General features: G+C 34.8%; 1 protein-coding gene across 2 annotated transcripts in view; it reads left to right on the forward strand.

Annotated features, from left to right (window-relative positions):
* Positions 1–15,168: 15,168 nt before the first annotated feature.
* The window catches only part of NOF1 (U3 small nucleolar RNA-associated protein), a 42,835-nt gene continuing 35,804 nt past the window's right edge, over positions 15,169–22,199 (forward strand). For both annotated transcript variants that reach the window (XM_022038180.2, XM_022038181.2), the window contains exon 1: positions 15,169–15,465. The gene's annotated coding sequence lies outside the window, so the exon portion shown is untranslated. The remainder of the gene's footprint in view (positions 15,466–22,199) is intronic.

Consider the following 22,199-nt stretch of genomic DNA (forward strand, 5'->3'; position numbering starts at 1 on the left):
TAAATAAATTCAGATGCTTCATTTGGCTATTGAGGATGTACAAGATTGAGAATTGTTTTTCAGAATTAGTAAGAAATATTAATTACTAATAAGATTATAAGAAATACATTGACCTTGTAAAATGGAGATAATAGGACGAATGAATAATTTCCATATAATGGCTATTTTTCTCATTAAACGACTTCATTATACCTAATTTGTAAATAGCTATCACCTCTACTCCTTAAAAAAGTTTCATTCTCCCAAAAAGAACTTTAAATCTCCAAGGTCTTTTATCTTAAATACATCATGCAGATAGACTTTAACAGTTTGAATCTCATCCATATTATCACTAGCGAAGATAACATCATCAACACATATAACAAGTGCAATGAACGAAGTAGTATACTTAAGAAACAGTGAAGAATCTGAATGTGCTTGTACAAAACCTTTCTTTTTCAATGCATCAGTAAGCTTGCAATGCCACTGCCTACTTGCCTGCTTTAAACCATAAAGACTTTCCTTTAGTTTACGTGCTTGATTCTCGTGAGTAAAATGAAAACTAGGTGCAAGTGTCATATAAACTTCATCATGTAAATCACCATGCAAAAAGACATTATTAATGTCAAGTTGGTGTAGAAACCAATCTTTAACAACAGCAATAGCCAATAATGTCCATATAGTAGTCAACTTAGCAATTGGTGAAAAAGTATCCAAATAATCATTACCAGGTTGCTGAGTGTAACCTTTAGCAACCAATCTTGCTTTATACCCTTTCAATGGTACCATCTGCCTTTCTTTTTATCTTGTATACCCACTTACAACCAATTGACTTCTTATCGGGAGGTAAAGTAATTAATTCCCAAGTTTGGTTCTCTTTTAGTGCATTAATTTCAGCAAGCATTGCATCTTTCCAACAAGGCAATTGAATGGCTTGGTTATAAGTTTTGGGTTTTTAGTCTTGAGAAATGGCAAGAATAAAAGGTTTATATGAGTCCCTGATTTTATGGTATGAAAGAACATGAGAAATGCAATGAAGAGTTGATATATTAGAATTAATTCGGGGCTTTAGACCATACATATAATAATCCTGAAAATGTACAGGCTGTTTTAAGGTTTTGGTTGGTCTTTTAGGCATTTCTGGGTGAATAGGTTCAGTGGAAACAATAGGAATAGGTTCTGGGTGAACAAATTCAGTGGAGCCAGTGGGAACAAGGTCTGCATTTGTATTGGAAAAATATTCGGTATCATCAGAAGAATTAGAAGGAGATAAAGGACAATTACCAGGAGTAATGGTCATTGGAGTTGCCATGTTCTACACCATCTTGATAGCTTAGAGATCTATTTGTCACTGTCAGATTCTGCTATAAAATCAGTAATATGAGGGTAAACAAAATTATCTGAATAGTTGGTGACAGTGGAAGAGAAAAGAAAAATGTTCTCAACAAAGTTTACATCCCTTGAAACAAATATTTTTTGTGTTGCAAGGTCATAAACTCGAAACCCCTTCACATAAGCAGGATAACTAAGAAAGATACACTTTGTGGCATGGTGACCAAACTTTGATCTATTGTTTTCAATGGTTGAAACATAACAAAGACATCCAAACACTTTAGGCTTTATTTGGATAAATTTCAGTGATCGTTAATTAATATATAATAATGACAGTAATTGAATGACAATAACACAGGATTGGAATGATAAATTTTTTTTACGTTTGGATGATGGTATATTAATGTATGTTAATGACATATTTTTGTTTGGATGATAGGATGGTATAATTATATTTTCAGCTAAATTACTAATTCACTCCTACATATTATATGTAATAGTAAATAATATAAAAGAAGTATGTAAAAAAAATAAATAAATAAATTATTTATCAATATAATTATATTTGTATTTAAATAAATAATTATTATACATAATAAAATTAAAATTTTATATTTAATAAAATAAATATGTAATTATTTATATTATTATATTAATTTAATTGTCAGGATAAATATGAAATTAATTAAATTAGATGGGGATATAATGGAAAACAAATAACATGCCGATCAAATACCACTAATTCAGTGGTCTAAAACTTCATTCCAAAATTTGTTAGTCAAATACCATTTGTTACTATTGGAAGTTGAAACAAATACGATTTTTTCACACCCGTAAAATGCCATACATTAAAATTTTACAATTCACCATGATCCAAACAGAGAGTTAAGGTGTTTGAATGTAAGAGGAACATGAAATAAAAGCTCAAATGGAGTACTATTATTGATGACTGGGGAGGGTATGCGATTGATCAAATGCATAGCATAGACCACACAATCTACCCAAACTTTCGTAGGTAGATTTGCTCGAAACCTCAATGATCTTGCCACATTCATGATATGTTGGTGTTTTCTTTCCACCAGACTATTTTGTTGAGGAGTATATGAACAAGATTTTTGATGCAAAGCTCCATTTTCTGCACATAATTCAGGCATACTGAATTCTCGACCATTGTTTGTCTTTATGCATTTTATTTTTTGTGTGAAATTGTGTCACAATAAAAGCAAAAAAGTTGGACACAATTTTCCTTGCTTCTGCCTTAACCTTCATTGAAAACACCCGTACATACCTACTTTTGTCATCAACAATGGTAAGGAAGTAATGCCGACCATAAATGGAAGCAACAGAAAGGGGATCCCAAATATCAACATGAATTAGATCAAAACAATTTACACTAATTGATGTACTAATGGGAAAAGATGGTTTTCTCCGTTTTGCATAATGGCAAACATCACATACAAGAGTTGGACAAGGAGTAATAGAATTGTCAGTTTGACGAAGTACTTGTAGTCTTGGTGAAACAGGATGACCAAGACGGAAATGCCACAAGTTGGAATTGTTAACAACACAAGAGCAAGTGAAAGAAACTGATTTTACAGGTTTATAGAAGAATTGACTAGTTGAAAATTCTTAGTCCTTTCAGCATCAAGATGGTATAGCCTATGTAGCTCTCTAGCTAAACCAATCATTTTCTTGTATGAGTGTCCTGAATAAGGCAACAATTGTTTTAGAAAGTCAAACAGTATTTTGGATTTTGAAGTAAACGGCTAACAGATATTAGGTTGAAAGTAAAATGTGGTCCAAATAAGGCATTTGGTAGAGTAAGTGTTGGACAGATGAACACATTTCCTATATGTGTAACTTTAACAGTTTGTGAATTAGACAATTTTACAAACAGATTATGTGTTTGTTGATATGAGATAAACAATCCAAGATTATTAACAATATGATCAGTTGCCTCCGAATCAATAATCCAACTATCTAACTCTGACATTGCTACATGAGAACAATTAGGAAAGGTGTTACCTGATTCAGGTTGAAATTTGGTAGATAAGGTATTTATATGTGAAACTGCCGAATGTTGTTGTTGAGGTGGAGGCTGAATAAGAACTAAAAGTTTGTTGTAGTGATCTTTGGTAAAGGACAGGTGCAATGCCTCTGAATTATTGCACAGTTTATTGAACCTCACTGAAGAATCAACCAAAACTTGTTGCTGACAAAAATTTGAGTTTGTTACCGCTGCTATAGTGAGCTGCAGAGAAAGATTACCATTATGATGAATAGAGAATGAATTTGTAAGCAATGCTTCGGACTTCAACACATCTTGGTTGCTTGAAATTGCATCCATGATTAATACAAAAAATTGAAAGCTGAAGCAAGTCAGTACCAGATTCTAGGGCTTGCTGTGTTAAAGACGAAATCAGTTGAATCAACAAAAAAATCGCTGCTTTGATACCATATTAAAATTTACAACTCAGATTTGAAGAGGAATGAGATGAGTTTGATGAACATTGATGAGATTACATGAAGTAAGAGAAATATATATATATATAGAGAGAGAGAGAGATCGGGCATGAGACTAACTTTGGAGCGAAAGATGAACTTTTTTATTCCATTAACAACGACAGTAGAAATATTTATACAAGAAAAGATAATTACAAAAGTAACCCCAATCTTTTCAATAATATGATAAGTACTACAAAACTATTCATTATTCTAATACGAACACCATTAACACAAAATCTTGCATTTGTAACCTGTAAAAGAAAAAATCCTGCATCTACATCTGTACCTGCAAGTTACACAACACATAATCTTGCACCTGCACCTACACACAATCCTACATTTGCACCTGCAACCTGCATAACCTTGCAACAAACAAAAATTTGTTGTAACAAATTTTGTCTTTTGTTAACAGCAGTAGCTCTTGTTAGATTATTAAGAATCAGTTAAAATTTATTCTTATCAGCTTGAATTTGAATTTTACATTTCAGCTTTGAATTTAATTGTAATCGGATATGGTAGGATTTGAATTCAATTACAAGCCTATCACTTGCACGAAAAAATGGGATTTATGGTTGTAAACTGATTTATTTAAGCCTTGCAAATATAAATGAAAAGTGCAGACCTTTTCTTTCATTGCCTTCTTCAAAAATCAACTAAGCACCGAAACAGAGGCGTTTGCAGGGTTGCACTCTGTTTCGGTGCCCTCTCTCTCTCTCTACCAAAGCTACGTAAATAGCTTTTGCGTACAACAATTTACTACGTAAAAATACTACATGGTATCAAAGCCTCTTGTCTTGAGGGATATATGAAAAGAATACAACTTACCCACCAAATCCAAAAATCCCAAAACCCATTACAAAAATGGTAACCTGTTCTGGTTCATCTGCACCTCCACACTTCAATGGCGAAAATTACCATGTTTGAGCACTGAAAATGGAGATTCATTTGCAATCTCTGAATCTCTGGGATGTGGTTCTCAACGACACTGAGCCACTCCATTGCGGGACACTACGTCCCTAACTCAGATCAAAAGGCATGAAGAAGAACTTATGAAGAAACCTCGTGCACTTGCTTGCATTCACTAAGCTATCTCAGACATGGTTTTCAGTAGGATCAAGCCCTACAAAACTCCCAAGCTGGCTTGGGACAAAATCAGAGAAGAATTTGAAGGTGGTACCAGAAGCAGGAGAACGAAGTTGCTAAAACTAAAAACAGAGTTTGTGATGTTACGGATGAGAGAAGATGAGACGGTGAAATAATATGCATCTAAGTTGATGGATGTTGTGAACAAAATAAGGCTGCTCGGAGAGAACTTTCCTGACTCATCGGTGGTAAACAGATTCTAATAAGTTTACAAGCTCGGTTTAAGTCTAAAATATCTATGTTGGAAGAGCTGAATGATACCAATACCATCACTGTAGTTGAATTTATTAATAAGCTGGAGTCGCAGGAGCAGCGAGCCAACATAAGGGAAACTAATTACACAAAAGGAGCCTTTTTCATAAAAGTCAAAGCAGGAATTGAGAACAAAGGAAAGCAAACTGGAGAGAAGAGCTCAATTGAGAAGCAACCTGGAAACCAAAACTGTGGTAAGCAATCAAAATTTCCTCCTTATAAAATTTTCACCTTAACCAACCATCTAGAAAAGGATTGTTGGTACAAGGACAAAAAGGCAATTCAATGCCATTTCTGTAAAAGGTTTGGCCACAAGGAAAGAAACTGTAGGTTGAAGTAGAAGAATGGCCAACCTAAAGGAGAATCTCAGCGAGCAAACATCACCGAAACAACTAGTGAAGCTTCAGCAAATTTGTATGTGGCCTCAGATGAAGTCATAGATGAAGATGACACAAAATGGATCGTTGACAGTGGGTGCACATCCCACATGTGCAAGAACGAGTCCATGTTTACCTACTTAAATAAAGCTTTGAAAGTTAAAGTGAGGTTAGTAAATGGCAAGTTTGAGAATGCAGAAGGTAAGGGACCTGTCTCTGTAAATATCCATTTAGGTATACGATATATTACAAATGTTCTTTTTGTACCTACATTAAAGCAAAATTTGTTAAGTGTGAATCAGATGACAAATAATAGGTATAAGGTTCTTTTTGAGGGCAAATGTTGCAGGATTTATGATCCTGATGGGAAGCAGATCGAGACAGTATCAAAGATTAATCAGAATTACTACCTGCTGTGCATGAAGAAGCCAGCACACATGGCCTGTTATGCTAATACAAATGAGGGAGAAATTTGGCACAAAAGGTTTGGATATTATCACATATCCAGCTTGAAGAAGTTGCAAATTGAGAACCTGAGTCTCAATCCCCCTACACTTGGTGAAACCAATACTATTTGCAGTGTATGTCAAATGAGCAAGATGCACAGAACAACATTCCCTGCGCAAGCTAGCATACGGGCATCAGAAAAGCTTCAACTTGTTCACTCTGATATATGTGGGCCAATGAGCCGAGATTCCTTGAATGGGAGCAGGTATTTTTCCCTTTTTATTGATGATCAGACCCGGATTGTCTGGGTCTACTTTCTCAAAAACAAAGCTGAAGTGTTTAATAAGTTTAAGGAGTTCAAATCAATTGCAGAAAGGGAAAATGGGTGTTCACTTAAAATGCTAAGAACTGATAATGCCCTAGAGCATAATTCACAGGAATTCAGGGATTTTTGTACCTCTTAAGGGATCAAAAAGAAACTTGCTACCCCTTACTCACCGCAGCAAAATGGTGTTGCAGAAAGGAAAAACAGAACTGTGGTGGAAATGGGAAGATGTCTGATGAATGACAAACACTTGCCCAAGCAGTTCTGGGCTGAAGCAGTAAACACATATGTTTACTTGCTTAATCAACTGCCCACTCAAGCCCTAGAGAAGATCATGCCATTTGAAACTTGGCATAGCAAGAAGCCCAAGACCACTCTCATCAGGATCTTTGGCTCTATTTGCTACAGCCTAGTTCCTGATGAAAGAAGAAGAAAGTTAGAAGACAAGGGAGAGCCTGAAATTTTTCTAAGCTATAGTACAGAGACAAAGGGGTACCAAGTGTATATACTGAGTTCCAGAAAACTTATGATTAGGAGAGATGTTGTGATAGATGAAGGCTCACACTGAAATTGGGTAGAAGAAAAAATAGAACATGATGAGGTAGGGAAATTGGTGACAGGAGGAGATTAACCTGTACCTGCTCCATTCCCCTATGAGTTGGAAAATGATGAGGAAGTTGGAAATGATGTAAGTACTGATGGAGTTAGGATGAGAAGTCTCTCTGAGATATACCAATCATGCAATTTTGCCTTCAAAGAACTTGGAACCTATCAAGAGGAAGCCATATATTCCTTTTGGAAAGATGCTATGATGGAGCAAATTGCTATGATCACAAAGAATAAAACTTGAACTTTGGTCCCTAAGCCTGAGGGCAAGAAGATAATTGGTGTCAAGTAGATTTATAAACTTAAGTTAAACCCCAATGGCTCTGTAAATTGGCACAAAGTTAGGCTGGTGGTGAAGGAATATGCCTAGACTGCAGGAATTGACTTTGGGGATACCTTCGCTCCAGTTGCAAGACACGAAACCATCAGAATGATCCTAGCAGTAGCAGCGCATTCCCAGTGGCAGGTTATGCACCTGGACGTCAAGTCTGCTTTCTTAAACAGTGATCTCCAAGAAGAGATCTATGTTGATCAATCAGAAGGATTCATAGTTGAAGGAAAAGAGGACCACGTTTATCTACTACATAAGGCTTTGTATGGTCTTAAGCAAGCTCCACGAGCTTGGTACCAGAAGTTGGACGAATACTTACTGTGTTGTGGATTTGAAAAGAGTAAGGCAGAAGCAATGCTATATGTAAAACACGATGAAAATAGCAGGAGGCTAATCACTACCATTTATGTTGATGATATACTAGTGATAGGAAATGATCGATGTAAGATGGAAGAATTCAAAGGACAGCTTGAGGAGATGTTTGAGATGTCCAACCTAGGTGAAGTAATATACTTCATGGGGATGGAAATAAAGTAAGCTCAGAACGGGATTTTTCTGTCACAAACAAAGTATGCACGTGAAATCTTTAAAAGGTTTAATTTAATGGAGTGTAAAGCTGTATCTACTCCGTTAATTCCAAACCTGAAGTTAACCAAAGATGAAACAGGTGATAATGTGGATGAGGGAAGGTTCATGAGCTTAATTGGGAGCTTGCTGTATCTCACAATTTCAAGGTCGGATATGTTATTTGCTGTGAGTTTGCTGTCACGGTTTATGTCATCTCCAAAACAATCTCACATGGCAGCAGTAAAGCATGTATTGAGGTATCTAAAGGGTACCCAAAATTATGAAATTTTATATGAGGCAAAGGGAGAAGGAAGGCTGCTCGGGTATACTGATAGCGACTGGGCAGGGAGTCTCGATGATGCACGCAACACTTTTGGCTATCTATTTTTGTTTGGCTTTGGTGCTTTCTCCTGGGCATCTAAAAAGTAAGAAGTGGTTGCATAATCTACAGCTGAAATTGAGTATATTGTTGCTGCAGGTGCTGCAAATCAGGCGGCATGACTGATGAAAGTAATGTATGATCTGAAGCTTGATGTGTCTCTGCTAACTGAAATTCAGGTGGATAATAAGTCAGCCATAACAATCGTTAAGAACCCAGTGATGCATGGTCGAACCAAGCACATTAATGTAAAGTTCCATGCAATTAGAGATGCTGAAAAGAGTGGTGAAATCAAGCTTACTCATTGCTCATACAATGAGTAACTTGCGGATATTCTGACAAAGTTGCTTGGAAAAGGAAAATTTGAAAATATGAGAGAGAAGTTAGGAATTGTATGGACTGATTCTTAAGGAGGAGTGCTAGATTATTAAGAATCAGTTAAAATTTATTTTTATCAACTTGAATTTGAAATTTAAATTTTAGCTTTGAATTTAATTGTAATCGGATAAGATATGATTTGAATTTAATTGCAAGTCTATCACTTGCACGAAAAAATAGGATTTATGGTTGTAAACTGGCTTATTTAAGCCATGCAAATATAAATGAAAAGTGCAGACTTTTTTCTTCATTGCCTTCTTCAAAAATCAACTAAGCACTGAAACAGAGGCGTTTGCAGGGTTGCACTCTGTTTTGGTGCAATTTCTCTCTCTTACTTTCTCTCTCTACAAAAGCTATGTAAATAGCTTTTGCATACAGCAATTTACTATGTAAAAATACTACACTTCTTTCATGGAACACTTATAAAGCTTTGATTCATTGTAAAATTCTATAAATTAAAAGTTTTTCATCTCAGCAAAGTAAGCTGAGAATTGTCTAGCTATCTCTTTCTTATCATAGCCAAGTCATGTTCAGTAACAATAGTGTAAGCTCTACTATTGATGGAGACAAAACTAGTGTAGGCAATACCACTAGAGAAACAGCAACAGTAAAGACCTTGAATATATCAGGAAACCCAATAGGTTCTTATTTCATGGTTAAGTTGAAGCATGATAACTTCCTCTTATGGAACAATATGGTGTTGTCGATGATAAGAGGAAAAAACTAGAAGGCTACCTTACTGGAGCAAAGATCTATCTACCAGGAATTTAATAAAAGACAATGTAAGACTCACAAACTGTGCAGGTAATCTCAAATCCAGAATATAAAGACTGGTATGTTTAAGACCAAATGTTTTTGGGCTAGTTATATAACACCATCGAACCTATTATAGCCTCTGAGCTAATGGGATATGACACTTCAAGAAAGCTATGGAATGCAGCGAATGAGCTGTTTGGTGTAAAGACAAGATCTATTGTGGAATTCTAGACACTAGACTTTGCCAAAATGCATAAAGGAAGTCTGAAAATGAAAGAGTATTTGAAAGCTATGAAAGGTCTTGCTGATAACTTGACACTAGCTGGTCATCATGTATGTCTTTATGACCTATTTACTCAAATTCTCACGGGTTTGGATTTCCAGGAGTATTACCCTTTGGTATGCTAGATTATAGAGAAAGATGATATTAGTTGGGTCAAACTACAATCAAAACTTATGAGCTACAAAAAGAGGCTTGAACAATTGAATGTAGGCATAGGTACAATCAATCTTGGCAACCCAACAGCTCATTATATGAAGAGCAACAATTATAGTAACAAGAATCAGAATCAATACTACTCTAGAGGTTGATATGGAAACAACTACAGAGGAGGAAAAACCTTCGGAGGAAAAGGAAACAAACATGGTGGAAACAATAGGCCTTTGTGCCAAGTATGTTGCAAAATTGGACATACTTCAATAGTTTGCTTTTACAATTTTGGTAAGAGTTATATGAGAGTATTACCAAATTCACACAATAGGAATCAACACCAACACTTTGTGTTCTTTGCATCCAATGATAGTCTAGTAGATCAGGCCTAGTACATGGACATTGATGCAAACAATCATGTTACAAATGATGCTAACAATATCTAAAACAAACAAGAATACCATGGTAAAGAAACTCTAACAGTGGAAAATGATGAGAAACTTAACATTTGTCATATTAAATTAGTTAAATTACTTATAGACAAAGGAAAATATTTGATACTCAAAGAAACTGTACATGTTCCTGATATTGAGAAAAATTTAATTAGTGTGTCGAAACTCACTACCTTAAATAGTGTCGATGTCAATTTAGCTTTTTTGGTTTTTTGTGAAGGACAAAACATCAGACAAAACTCTATTGCAATGGAAACACAATGAAGGATTATATCAGATTGAAGTAGTCTGACAATCAAAGTTAAAATTCAAACAACACTCTCACTAAACGTTTGCTTAAACTTGTCAAACAAACCTGAAAATTAAAACAGATGGAAATGTGGCACAAGATATTAGGACACCCCTCCTTTAGAACTCTAGCTAAGGTTCTTCAAACCTGTAATAAAAAACCTTATATCAAAAATGAGTTTTTCTGTGATGATTGTCAACTTGGCATATCTCATTTACTTCCTTTTACTCTATAATCATCTCATCTACTCAACCCCTTGAACTGATTCACACATATGTATGGGGATCTTTTCCTGTTGTCTCAGCATATGAATTAAATTACTGTATTATTTCTTGACGATTATAGTAGCTTAGTTATTTTCCTTAAAACCAAAATCAAATGTAGCACGAGTTGTTTTAAAATTTCAAAACACTAGTTGAGAACTAGTTTGATAAGAAAATTAAATGCATTCAGTCAAACATGGGGGGAGAGCATCTAGTTTCCTACAAATTCATAGAATCAAAGCTCATATTCCTATCATTATACATCTCCTTAAAATGGGAAAGTCGAGAGAAAGTATAAACATGTAGTTGAAACATGTCTCACATTATTAGCACAATCTACGATCCTCTAAACTATTGGTATGAGACGTTTCTTACCGCAGTGTTCATAATTAATAGGCTCCCAATGCCACCTGTGTTAGATAGCATGTGTTATCTGAAAAAACTTCAACATAAGAAACTAAACTATAAATCCCTGAAAATCTTTGGTTGTGCTTGTTCTCCCTACTTGAGACCTTATCAGACATAAAAGTTTCAGTACCTCTCTACAAAGTGTTTTCCTTGGCTACAACAACTCTCACAAAGAATATAAATGCTTCAGTTTTATTGAAAAATTTTACATTTCAAGGCATGTTTTCTTCAATGAAAAAGACTTCTCATGTTGTTGTAGCCAGAAATCCAAACCTCGGTTACAACACCCTATTGACTGACCTCTACCACTAAGATCTTTGACACAAATCTAGTACCTAACACTTGTTTATCTGATACAAACTCTCAAGGTGTTTCTATTGGAGCAGAGCAAGTGCAGGAAATTGAGTCCAAAACATCACAACTTGAGAATTAAAAAAGGAGGTTATCAGCTGAAGGAGGATTTGATCCCCAACAATATGACTTTGGTGAAGTACCAAACCATGTAGATGATCAAACAATAGAAGCTGAAACATGTAAGCCTAAAACGCATCAATAATCTATTGAAATGCAATAACAAGAATCACAACAGCAAGAAGGGTTATGCTCATAGATTGACAACAAGAGCTAAGGCTGGAATTCATAAGCGTAAGCAGTTTTCTTCATAATTTCATTTACACCTTGCAAAGTGTTCAAAATAATGCCAACTAAACCTACCTCAATTAGGGAAGCACTGAAGTCCAAACACTGAAAATCAGCTATGGAAAAAGAATTGTAAACTTTAAAGCTAAACAACACTTGATCTCTAGTTCCCTGCACATCTTCAATGAAAATTGTTAGCAGCAAATGAGTATTCAGAGTTAAGGAAAATATGGATGACAGTTTCCAGAAATGCAAAGCAAGGTTAGTAGCAAAAAGGTTATATCATAATATAAAAATTGATTATGGTGAGACCTTCAGTTCTGTAGTTAAAGCTTCGACCATTATTGCCATTATTACTTGGGTGGTCAAGTAACTTGACATAAATAATGTTTTTCTCAATAGTGATCTATAAGAGCTAGTTTATATTCAACAACTTGAGGGGTTTAAAGAAAAAAAGCAAAATTGACTATGTCTGCAAGCTTAACAAAGCCTTATATTGGTTGAAACAGGCACTTAGGACCTGCTTTGAAAAGGTCAGGAAAGCCTTACTAAATTGGGGCTTCATAAACTCAAAATGCAACTCCTCACTCTTCATCTTAAAAAACAAAAGTGAAATCATATTTGTGTTCATATATGTTGATGATTTGATCATAATAGGTAATAATCCTACCTCACTTAAAAGGTTTGTGCAAGAGCTGGACAAATTATTTTTCCTGAATCACTGCTTCTTTTTCTCGAAATTGAGGAGATAAAAGATGATTCATCATTTTATCTAACACAGGCAAAGTATTTTATAGAAATGCTTAAGACAACATATATGGAAAACTCTAAGTAATGCTCTAAACCAGTCATTCTTAATGCTGCATAGACTACTTATGAAGGAGAACTACTCAGAAATCCAACATCATACAGAAAAATCATTGGTTCCTTACAACACTTGACTTACACCAAACCAGATATTGCTTTATCATCAACAAACTAAGTCAATTTTTTGCAACAACCGAGAATTAAGCACATGAATACAATCAAGAGAGTTTTAAGATATCTAAAGGGCACCAAAAAATCTGGTCTTCATATACAGTCATGTAACAACTATACTCTGATAGGGTTCTCATATACAGACTGGGCATGTAACAGGGATGACAGGAGATAGACAACTAGTTATTGTGTGTAACAGGGATGACAGGAGATAGACAACTAGTTATTGTGTGTATCTCGGCTCAAGTGTGATTTCCTAGAACTCTAAAAAACAACATGTGGTGGTAAGATCCAATGAATCTGAGTACAGGTCCTTAGCTCGTGTTTCTTGTGAAATTTCATGATTAGAACCACTACTTTCAGAGTTATCTATTTTTCTTTCAGCAACTCCCATTACTTAGTGTGATAACATGAGTGCAAGTCAACTAACAAATAATCTAGTTTATCATGTAAGAACCAAACACATAGAAGTAAACATTCATTTTATACAAAGTTCTTGATAGTAAACTTGGAGTGAGGTATGTCATTTCTCAAGACCAAATTGTGGATTGTTTAACAAAAGTTCAAGTTGCTGCTCAATTCTTCCATTCAATAAGCAAACTTGGAGTGGTAGAGAGACCTCTCCCACTGCCAAGCTTGAATAGGGATGTCAAGAATAATGTTATGACCTTTACTATTGCAGCTGTCAAGAAACAGCCAAGGAAGACCATCAGCACAAAATTCTACGGTCACAACATGCACAACACATAATCCTGCACAAGGGAACACCATTAGCACAAAATCGGACACCTGCACTTACAACCTGCCCAACCTTATAACAAATAAAAATTTGTTGTAATAAATTTTGTCCTCTGTTGACAGCTGCAATTATTTTATTAGAACATTTGTAAAACTTTGATTCATTGTAAAATTTTGTAAATGATTTTTCATCTCAGCAAAGTATTGTCTAGCTATCTCTTTTTTATTTTTGTCTGTAAGTTACTTGCTGTAATTAACATAAAACCATATGGCTAAATATTACATTTGTCTATATATTATTTTTAAAGACTGAAATTAACTCCTGTGCTAATTCCTTTTTTCTTTTTTGATCAATCTATTTTCAGAAAATACATATATTGATTTTTATTTGTTAAATATTATTAGTAAATTCACCATATAAAAGTAAGTTGGACATATTATTGTTTTTAATTAAGTAAATAATAAAAACTAAAAAAGGTAAAAAAAAAAATAAAAACATAAAGCCAAAAAAAAGCTCCCTCCTCATTCCAGCTTTCTATTGATGAGCACCGCTGCCACGCCGGAGTTGGTTGGTGATTTGCCTGTGCCTCGATGATGGTAGCAATCTAAATGGATATTATTCAAGCTCTGTAACTGATAAAGAGACAAGCAACACATAAAAGAAAGAAGAAGAGGATTCAAAAGTATCGGAGATGAGTTTCGTTTCTCTTCTCTCATTCTGTTTCTCCTTTCACAAAGTAGAGAGCTCACTTGAGAGAGAGAAGGAGAAAAAGAAAGAAGACGGTAAGCCGCAGGCGTTGTTGCCATGATTTTCAGAACAAGAGAAAGAAAGAAGGAACCCGACCGTTGCTCCCTTGGGAGAGAGGGAAGAAAAAAAGAAGGTGGAGAGACTGGGGATTTTCTTCATTATATTTTATGTTTTTAATTTTTAATATATTAAAAATAATTTAAAATTATAACATTTTTTATATATCAAATGCTTGTAACACTTAACAATTAATAAATAATTAAAATTTACTCAAATAAAAATAATTACGTGCACAACTTCCAGTCACATGACAAATTTATTAAAATATTAGTAATAATTAATAAATATAGATTAATACACTTTTTTTTAAAAAAAAAGAGAAATTAAAAAAATAAAAAAATTAGTGGAAGAATAAAGTCTAATTTAATATTAAAACTTAAAAATAAATGTGAAAATATTTTTTTTGAACTCTCAAAACTTACCTAATTGTTGAACTAAATTATAGTTTATATATACATATTTCTAAATAGTAAACTAAAAATTATTAAATATAGTTAAATAAAAATTAATATATTTTTAAATTATTAATATTAATAGATTACAACTTTGGAAAGTAAAAAAAATTAATATTAATTTATGTTATTAACATTAATATATTTTCATATTATATGTCAACACAGTTTATTTATGATAAATTTTATTTACTTATTTATTGTTAAATAATTTAATTTTGTATTTACAAAGAAAAAAATTTGACATTTTGTTTTATTAATGCTAAAGGTATATTTACTTTTAGTTTTTTAAATTTAATAAATTTATTAACTTACAGAGGGATATTCCCTACCTGTATAAATCCATATTTATTTCTTCTTCCCGCCGACTCTGTGAGACCTTCTTCCGCTTCTCTGAATCTCCTCCTTCTAATCGTATTCTCTCCTCTCTTGTAGCCCACACCAAGCGGAAGTCATTACACGTTGATACTTTCCTCTTGTAGTCGACAATACAACTTCCTAATATTCTCCCAACGCCACCGCTGCTTCCTGTATTCTTCTCCTCTGAGTTACTGTTTAGTTTGAGCATAAATTTGGAGATTGAGCGAGTTGCAAAGGAGTCAAAATATATATATTAATCTCATCTCTCACGGTAACGTCTCTTTCCCCTTGTTCATTATTATATTTATTTAATTTTTAGAAGTACGATATTTTTCTAGAACGAGATAAACAGCGGCAACTATCGAAAAGGAGGGAGCTCGCCTGGATGAAGGGCAGAGTAGAGTCCCTCTCTGCCATGGCGTTGGGTTTAAGCCAACATGCTCTCTCGTGTTTAACCCATGTGAATGTGGAAGTGTTGTGTAGGATACTTGTCTTTCTCTGCTTCTGTATCTGAATCTCCGATGTGTAGGATGTTGGTTCCGATGAAAGTCAGGATTTACTAGAGAAATTTTAGAATGGAGGCGAGATTATTGCTCTTTTAATTGTTGGATACTACTTTCCCCACTTTTTCTAAGAAAGTGTCAAGGGTTGGGCACCTCTGGATGCATTAGCCAAATATTTTTCTACTGCATTCTTAGAATAGTTGAGAGATTGTTCGAGTGAATTTGCAAATATTAAGTATTGGAGATAGATGTATTGTCCAGAATTTGTATGAGTTTGTTGTATTTGTTGCATACACTTTGTAAGCAAGTTGGTTCAGTTTCTACTGATAAACAGTTTAGGTGTTTGAAGATCTATTAGAATGTTTATCTAATTGGAGTAGTCATAGAGTGTTCAAGGAGCACAAATATGTTGGTAGTCCTTGTATACTACCAACTAATAGCTTTCAAACAAACAACTTTAAAATCATATGATAAATTAGGGCTAACCTTCTTACTAATGAATTTGAGGAGAAAAACCTATACATTGCACCGGGGAGTTTTGGTATCTCACAAAAGAATTCTTAGGGCATTACATTTAAGTATTTAACTTGCATCATACAACTAGAAACATCAAAAGAATTCTTAAATAATTTTTATTGAATAATTGAACTCTCTCTTTTTTTTTTTTGAAATAAAAAGTATAGAGTATCATTAATTCATGGTACCCATCCATGTGAAAAATAATCTTACAAATCAGTTAGTATATCAATTTTTTTTAAAATAAAAAGTATATGGTAGTATATTAAATCAGGTAGTATATCAACAAAATCCCCTAACTCTTCAATAGAAAGAAAGTGTGCCCTATCACCAGAAAACCCTACACCTGGAATCATATACCTCTAACTCTAACCAAATCCTCATTCTTCCCCTCAAAAGCTCTCTTGTTTCTCTTCTTCCACACAAACCATAATATGGTAAGAGGAATGAGACTTACATGTTTTCTTCCATTGCTAATGCCTTTCCAAGCCCATAACTTGTCTTTTACCGAGCCAGATATTGCAGTTTATTCCCAAAGATCCATAGGTCATAGTCCATAATTTGTATGTAGACGGACATTAAGCATAAATGATCATGAGATTTTGCCTCCCTTTTGTATAGGAAAGATCATTTACCAAAAGTTTTCCCCACTTCAAGAATTTATCTATTATGAAGAAAGGGATGGATAAGGGTGGGCTGGGTCTAAGATCTATTGCAGATTTGAATGTGGCACTTCATGGGAAATAACTATGGAGGTATTGCAACGAGGATGACAAACTTTGGAGGAAGGTGGTGGAGGTGAGATGGGGGAATTGGGAGCGAGATGGGGGGAGAAGAGGGAAATACAAACAGCATAGAATGAATTTATGGAAGAGAATCAGTGGGGAAGGCAGTAGATTTTGCAAATGTATGGTTGGAAGGTGGGGAATGGAGAAAGGGTGAGTTTCTGGCAGGATGATTGGGCGGAGGTTTTTAAATTGAAAGATAGATTCCCTAACATCTACAATATTGCTAGTGAGAGGGATATTACTGTGGATAAAGTGTGTGGGAACGTTGGTGGGGGGAGGGGATGGAGTGTTCAGGTGAGAAGGAACTTGAAGGACTAGGAAGTTGATGAATACTGCAATTTACTCAATGTGCTTGCTGGAATTAACTTGAACAATAGGAAGGATAGGAGGATTTGGAAGTTGGATGAGAAGAATGGGTTTTCGGTAAAATCCTACTACACTTTTATAGCTAAAGGGGAGAATGGTAATAATGTGACAGTCCCATTTAGATTCATATGGAAAATTACAGCCCCCCCTAGAATGACTTTCTTTGCTTGGGAAGTTTCAAGAGGAAGTATTTTGACAATTGATATGTTAAAGAGGCGGGACAACATTCTTGTTAACTGATGTTACTTATGCAAGGCTGATAAGGAAACATGTGACCACATTTTATTATTTTGCCCGGTTACACACAGCTTATGGATGTCGGTATTCGGGATGATGGGGGTGAGTTGGTTAATAGCGAGTAATGTTAGTAAAGAATTGTAGGCTTGGACAGGTTTTTGTAAAAAGAAAAAACATTTATTTTTGATTCCACTTACCATTTTTTGGGTTGTGTGGAAAGAAAGAAATGTTAGAGTATTTGAGAATATTGAAACGGATTTTGTAAACATCAAAGATAGATGGTTAAATATTTTTGGTTCCATTTTACTAGGTCATGACATATTACATTGGGTAATTCTCCCTAATTGATATGTAACTCCTATGTAATTGGGTAATTCTCCCTTAATACCTTTGTGAATAATAATACTTTCATCTTTTATTTAAAAAAAGAAAAATATATCTGCATACCACTTCCCATGGAAAGAAAGCAACTGTGGGAGGAGCATTAGCTTCCAAATTTGCTGGAATAGGAATTTAACCTGTTCTAATTTGTTCTCAACAAAATAGTTATAAAATGACTTGACCGTAATAAGCCATTACTCTTGAGATTCCATAATGGTTGATCATTGTTTCCATTAAGTCTTACTGTGGAAAGTTTGCTTAGTAAATGCTCATATCATTCATCTCCCAATCATTTAGATTCCTCATGATATTTACCATGTATAATTGAACTATCTCAAAAGTGAGATTGTAAAGGTTCTTATAGTTTTTTTTTTTTTTGAAAATAAAAAGTGTAAAATGTGTATTAATCATAGTACCAAAAGAACGGGGTACCACCCATGTACAAAAGCATTTACATAGAAGTTAATATGTCAATGACATCCCCAAAATTCACATCGCTAGTAATATCATGACTTAGCATAATCGACCCGAATAAATGTATTTACCTATCTATTAGTCTATTAGTACTACTTTTAATACTATTAAAAACTCTCCTATTTCTCTCTTTCCAAATGACTTAAAAAACAGTCAAAAGAGTAATGTTTTTCATATTTCATTTTACATAGAAACCATTCCAAGCCCAAATCTCCCTCCCGACTGAACCCAAAATGACATAGTTAATTCTCAATGAACCATAAATCTTACACCATAAATTATAAGCAGTGGGACACCATAACAATAGGTGGTTACACATCTCCTCAGTCTTAAGACAGCAGTAGCAACCGTTAACAATGATTCTGCCCATGATTTTCAATCTATTTATAGTTAAAATTCTTTCCCAACACGTCTCCCACGCAAAAAAAAAAAAAACAATTCTAGGTGGAATTTGTCTTCAGATTACCTTTGCTGGAAATTCCAGTCTGTTCACAGCTCCCTTATCATATAAATATTTGTAATAAGAAGAAACAGAAAATTTTCCATTCTTTTCCAACTTCCAAACAACTCGATCGGCCCTGTCAGAAATATGCTGTGCATCAAGACACATCAGTAGGTTTTCAAAATTCTTAAACCTCCCAATCGTTTGAATTCCGCTTTACATTAATACACAAGACAATATTATCATTTAAGACCCTGTAAGGCTCCTCAACTGTCATCTTAGTCGTTTGAGCAATATTAAAAATTCTTGGAAATCTCCTCCTAAGACAACCATTACCAACCCAATCATCATCCCAGGAATTGATTCTGTTGCCTCTATCAATTTTCCAGTTAAACACTGCTGAAAGGGTTTCCTTAACATTAATATTTTCCTCCAGAGCCCACGCCCATGAGGAATTTTAATTCCGTCATCACTATTGCCATGCAAGTGCTCGCCCCATCTAGCTTCAATAATCTTTCTCCATAGACGATTTTCTTCCCCCCAATACCTCCAAAGCCATTTATCTTGAAGGACCTCATTCAATTTAACCATAGAAATCAAGTGGTAATTTGATATCATTTTAATTGATTAAATGGTATTTGCACTCCTCCAATCCATCGTCCCACAAAAACTTTCATTGAATACCTTTCAACCTTTTTGCCACCTTCATCGGTATAGTATATTGATAAATTGGTCAAGGTGCTCTTGATGAGAGTATATCTGTCACCTTTTGATAAAAAACCTCTTTCCAACGTGCAAGCCTATTTTCAAATATATTAATAATCGGTTCCCAAGTCAAAAGGTCCTTATGTTTTTCTGCCAACGGAACACCAAGATATTTAAAAGGAAATTTTACTTTTTTGCAGCCCAAAATTCTAGCAAAAGGACCAGCATCATCGCTGCCTCCAATTCTGGCCAATTCAGATTTGTTGAGATTTATTTTGAGCCCTGAAACTGTTTGAAAACATAAGAGGATGCATACCAAATGTAGTAGATTTTACATATCAGGTTTATAAAAAAATAAAGTATCATTAGCGAAAAATAAATGAGTCACTACTGTGCTGTTATCCCCCCTATCAACTAGGACACCTCTCAACAGCAAACGATCATTCGCCCTAACCAGTAACCCATTGATGGATTCCATCACAATTATGAAAATGAGGGGAGAGAGAGGATCCCCTTGTCTCAATCCTCTTGATGTTGTAAAAAAATTTGAGGGGCCACTATTGATTAAAACCGCAAAAGAAGTTGTAATATATGATTTCATCCACTTTCTCCATTTTCACCCGAACCCCATTCTGTTGAGATGTAATCCACAAAAGTCCAGTTTACATGATCATATGCTTTTTCCATATCCAATTTGCACTTCAACCCTTCTGTCTTATTAGTTAAAAAATCATCAACAGTTTTATTTGCCGCCATCACTGCATCTAAAATTTGTCTTCTTTCCACAAATACATGTTGGTTTTCCCCAATAATCTCACCCAACACCTTTGATAATTTTCTAGTAAGCACCTTTGCAATTAATTTGTATATACATCCCACCAGACTTATTGGTTTATAATCTGTGAATTCCTTAACCCCATTCTTTTTTGGAATAAGAGTAATGAACGTAGAATTCAAAGACTTCACAAAGCTCCTCGAAGAGTGCAATTCCTTTAAAATGCACATTATGTCATTTTTTCAGTAGATACCAGAAATATTGCAGAAACTTCATATTGAAACCGTTGGGTCCAGGAACCTTATTCTCATTACAAGATTTCAGACCATCAAACACCTCCTCATATGAGAAATCAACTTCTAACCACTGCCTACTTCTTCCAGAAATTTTATTAAAGGGCAAATTGTCTAATTTGGGGCGGACAACAAAATTTTCCATGTACAGCCTGGAAAAGTGGAATCTGGTGGCCTCCCTTAATTCTGTATTACCCTTAAATTTTTGTCTTTAAATCTCACCTCTTCAATATAATTAATTCTATGCCGATGGGAGGGTAGTGCATGGAAATACTTAGTATTTCTATTCCCGTCTGCCAACCATTTTTCTTTAGACCACTGCCTCCACACAGTTTTTTGATCCTTCAACAAGGCGGCCAGCCTAAGCTTCAAATTGCCTTTTCTCCCTCTCTCATCATTTAACCTCATTGAATGCTCTCTCATATCCAGATCACTAATATCATTCAAAATAGTGTCAAGTTCTGCTTCTTCCTCGCCCATGACCTCTTTGGACCAAGCTTTGATTTCATTTTTCAATACTTTCAGTTTATGATCGAATCTGTAACTAGCATACCCTTTGACCATAGTATTATGCCAAGTTTTGTCACCAACTGCCTGAAATTTTCCTTCCGCAACCATTTGTTGTCCAAACGGAAAAGAATATGACTCCACTTAATACCATTAGCATCAGTGCAAATGGGGTAGTGGTCAGATATAGGTCGAGGCAGTATTTTGTGCCTAACACCCGTAAGATCAACCATTAAATTGGCAGAGATGAAGAACTCATCAATTGCAGATTTGCTCTTTTGGTTGGACCAGGTCTACTGCCCATTGGATAAAGGAAGATAAAAAACACCAATCCTATCCATTATCTTCTTAAATTCATTTGCTTCTTTAGTCGAGAAGGAGCTGCCGCTTCTCTCTTCTCTCCTCAAGATCATATTGAAGTGCAAAGGTTCTTATAATACTTGCTAACTAATTTGAGAAATTAAACTAACAAATGTTATAGTAATAAGAACAGCAAATTGATGCCACATATTGACATGCTTTAAGAATAGAACCTAATTGAACAGACATCAGTAATGTTGGTATTGCCATCACATATCCAGCTCTTGGTTAATTATTTCTCTCAGTTAGCCGGTTCTTTCTTCTATTTTGATTTTTTTTTTATCATCATCTAATGGAGTTTAGATTTAGTGTTACTCATGGAATTTGTTAGGAAGTTCAGAATTGAATCCTTGTTTCTGCTATGGGGGCAGATGTATGCATTTTATAAATAACCAGTGGTAACAGACTTTGGATCCATAAAGGGGTTTGAAGAGGTTAAATGGTTGTCGGAGGTTCTCAAGAAGGTTGGTAGAGGAGATAGACAAGCCTTGTGACTACAGGATTTTCAGAGACCTGAAATTGTTTTTTTGGGCTCGGGGTTTGATAATAGGGAAGACAGGTTCATGAGATTTCAGTGGTTCGTTTTTTGGTGGTGGAAAGAAGAAAGCTATTCTGGTGCTTGAAGGGGTGGAGGAAAGGGTTGGTCAATGATGGTTGA

Source organism: Carica papaya, chromosome 6, assembly GCF_054855325.1.
Source record: "Carica papaya isolate Zhongbai chromosome 6, ASM5485532v1, whole genome shotgun sequence".
NCBI lineage: Eukaryota > Viridiplantae > Streptophyta > Magnoliopsida > Brassicales > Caricaceae > Carica > Carica papaya.